The sequence below is a fragment of the Myotis brandtii genome, unplaced genomic scaffold (genome assembly GCF_000412655.1).
Source record: "Myotis brandtii unplaced genomic scaffold, ASM41265v1 scaffold208, whole genome shotgun sequence".
Lineage (NCBI taxonomy): Eukaryota > Metazoa > Chordata > Mammalia > Chiroptera > Vespertilionidae > Myotis > Myotis brandtii.
This window is the reverse complement of record NW_005357764.1, coordinates 6,134,086-6,137,621: the sequence shown is the minus strand read 5'-3', so window position 1 is coordinate 6,137,621 and position 3,536 is coordinate 6,134,086. Positions and strand designations below refer to the sequence as shown.

At 54.0% G+C, this 3,536-nt stretch overlaps 1 pseudogene; it reads right to left on the bottom strand.

Moving 5' to 3' along the window:
• Positions 1-1,206: 1,206 nt before the first annotated feature.
• LOC102245408 lies at positions 1,207-1,486 on the bottom strand (annotated as a pseudogene).
• Positions 1,487-3,536: the final 2,050 nt, after the last annotated feature.

Here is a 3,536-nt window from a genome sequence, read left to right as displayed (position 1 = left end):
CCCCAAGCAGGACAAAAGGGGACAGTCCCAGCCTCCAAGGACCTGGGAATGGTCTGGCTGTTTGGAACAAGGCCACTGGGCACTGGGACTGGAGAATCCCTTATCATCTGATGTTGGGTCCTTCTCGAGGATGATTGAGAGCCGCGAGCACCAAGAGTTGTCACCGCCCACCCTGCCGCCTGTGTGCGTGGTTCTACACAGCCTGCCCTTGCTGGGCCCCATGTCCCCTGCGAGTGAGTGATTCACAGCGAGTGTGAGAAGCCCCTACCGCAGGCTGTCTTAAGGGCAGGCCAAGATTCAGACATTACTCACAGCTTCCAGTACCTGCCTGAGTTCAAACAGGAAGCCTGGTTTTTCCTCTTATGTCAACAACAGCCTTTATTTCTCTTTCTATTTTGGCCTCTGGGCTCCCTTGTTGAGTGGGTTTCTTGGGGTGAAGACTGGGGTGACAGTGGCCTGTGGGGCTTACCAGCAGATGCTTGGCTGGAACCCTTCGCCTGGGAGGACCTAAGAGATTGCTTTGTGCAGCCGCTGGGAAAACGGCTAACTCATCTATGGCTCTGAAAACAAAGGGAACATATGGCCGGGCACATAGTAGGCCTTCCCTACATGTTCGTTCAACTGCTCTAAATTGAAATGTAATATGTTCCCAAACAAATGCAGCTCCTCTTAGGTTCCCGGCTCATAAATATCACCTCCACCTGGCTCCCCTGAGCCAGACATACTGGAGGCCCTGTCTAGCCTTTCTACTCCCTCATTCCCCTCCCCGAGTGAACACTAAGTCCGTTTGTCCTGACCAGGGTGTGGGGTCAAGCCTGCAACCGAGGTACGTGCCCTTGACTGGATTCGAACCCAAGACCCTTCAGTCCGAGGGCCGATGCTCTATCTACTGAGCCAAACCAGCTAGGGCTATGTTTCTTTTTACATAAATCTGAGTTCTAAGTATCATTTAGCAACTTCCTTTATTATTTAATGGTACACGTGTATCTTGGAGATTTTTGCACATCAATGTATGAAAACCCACCTTATTCTTTTTTTGTTTTTGACCACACACACAAAAAAAATCTATATTTTTATATTGGGGGGAGGAATAGAAAAGAAAGCAGGCACTATACTGGGCCCTACGTGGTGGCAGCTTCGTGTTCCATAGGGTTAAGGAAGACTTGAAGACATAAAAGTTGTTCGGAAAAACCCAGGTGTAGTTACTTTATATGTTGTGATGGGTAGAAGGGATGAAGGGAAGTGGGAAGGCCCCTCACGCCCTCTATCTTGCCTCGACTATGCCCTGGAACCCTGGGGCGGAGAAGGCGCCACTTTCATTCCTGCTTCTTGGGATTGTTGACGGCCACGCAGTAACAGTGACAAGCAGGAAGAGCGACACGCCCAGCATGTTGGCGAAGATGGCGAGCTGCACGCCTGTAATCCTCCTGACCAGCTGGGCTCGGCTCTGGCGCCGTCTGCACACTAGCTCAAGGTAGGAGCCCATGTTACTCCTTTTAATGACTGCATAGTACTCCCATAGGTTATTTACTCATTCTCCCATTGAGCCACATTGTTTCCAGATTGTCACCATCACAAGCAAATCCTTTTATGTGACCCTCAGCCTAGCTCAACTCAAGGATAGGAGGTACTGAAGTAAAAGGGCAAAGACCAAATCCTTTTATGTGACCCTCAGCCTAGCTCAACTCAGTGTTTGCCCTGAAGTAAAAGGGCAAAGAATGTCTTCCTTACTTCAGAACACTGATGCTTAAACTTTACTGTGTGTGAGAATCACCTGGAAAGCTTTTAAAGATACAGGTTGCTGGGCCAGATACCTGGACTTTCCGATTCAGTAGGTCTGGTGTGGGCCGCAGAGTTGCCAGGTGAGGCTGCTGGATCAGGGACCACACTGTGAGAATCAGTGCTCAGCCTCCACTTACTTGAAGGGTCACCTGGCCCTTGGAGACAATGTGCAGGAGAGTTCACCCTGGGCTCCTTCCTCTGCTGCGGAGTGGGTATCCTGCTGGGAGGTAGGGCTCTACAGGCCCTGGTAGTGGGTCCAGAAGTCTATTCGGCAGATGTTCCAGCTGGGCCTGGAAGCCAGGGACCTGCTGACTCTAGACATAGCCTTTTCTGCCGGACCAGCCTTTTCTACGCACCAGCCCCTCACCCCTGCACCTCACCCCAGTCTTCCCTGTGGAGCCTAAGGAAGGGCTCTGAGGCTGGTGGTGAGCTGTTTACACAGCGTGGTTGGGAAGGGCTCTGAGGTTTTCATAAAAGAGACGACAGGAGACCACATCCCCAGAGAGGGGCTCCTAAAGGTCTTGGGGTTTCAGGACCCTGAGGCACTCTCTGTTCCCAGCTGGGCTGCAGGGGGTCACACGGAGCACTGCTGGGGTGGGAGTGGGGGAACCTGGACACCTGGCACTAACACACATCCCCCTGGTGGCTCTGAGAGGGACACTCTGTACCTGAGGATGGTCCGGTTGCAGACTGAGGGTCAGACCCCAGTGGACAGTTGGTCAGTGCCTCCTCCCTGAGGAGCTGAATTTTGACACCTTGCAGCTCCCCAGGTCCCTTGCCCTTTGGTCCCCAAGGTGCTGTCCATGATCCTTAGCAACCTTGATGTCAGAAACTGGACTGCGGGCTTCTGTGTCACAGTATCAGAAGGGAGGAGGAGGGAGCCTCAGGGGCAAGGCCATGGTGGTGGTGGCCGTGGTGGTGGTGTGTGGGGGGCGGGGCGGGATGGTAGTGTCTTTGGCCTCCGGAGAGCTGCTCCAGGCCCCTCCTTCAGCGAGGGCAAAGTTTGGACCCAGCTCTAATCTGGTGCAGAAATGTTTGAAGCAGGCTGCTGTGCCTGTTCCTTTTGGGTTACGCTAAAGTCTTGAAGGTCCTATTGGATTTTTTTCATGGTTGTCATCTCAGCACCCGGCACCCAGTGAGAATCTCTTAGACCCTTGTTGAATACATGAAAAATGAACAAATATCTTAGAAGGTGCCTGCAAGATGGGCTGGGGCTGCTCACGCCCTGGGTAAGGAGGCTAGACCCTAGCGCCAGCTATTCAGCCATTTGAGGCCCTTTCTGGTCCCACCACCAGGAACACCCTCTGCACAACCTCCGCTGAGAAGGGGACCTGGGGGGAAACTCTGCCTCCTGCGCTGGGGTTACCAGGGGAGGGCGGGGAGTGTGGAGAGGAGGGCCTGTGGTGGATCTGAGTCGGCCCAAGGCCTGGCGGCTCCAGCTCAGGGCCAGGCCACGCTCTGCCCAGGACCCATCACCCACGCCTCCACCAGCCTGCACTCGCGCATCTGCAGTAATAGCGGAACTGGGGGGAGGGACAGGGACCATTTTAACCCTTTCAGACTCAAAACTTAACTTTCTCATTTCTTTCAAGACACTCGCTCCCAACCCCAAAATCGAAAGTCGAGGCTGGGGGAATTCTGCTTGGTGGAAAAGCTCAGGGTGTTACTTTTGCTCTGGGTGAGGCTGGGCCCAAGGCTGCCAGCGGGCGCCGAGGTCTGCGGATCGGCCCCTGGGTGGGGCTGAGCCAGGGGTC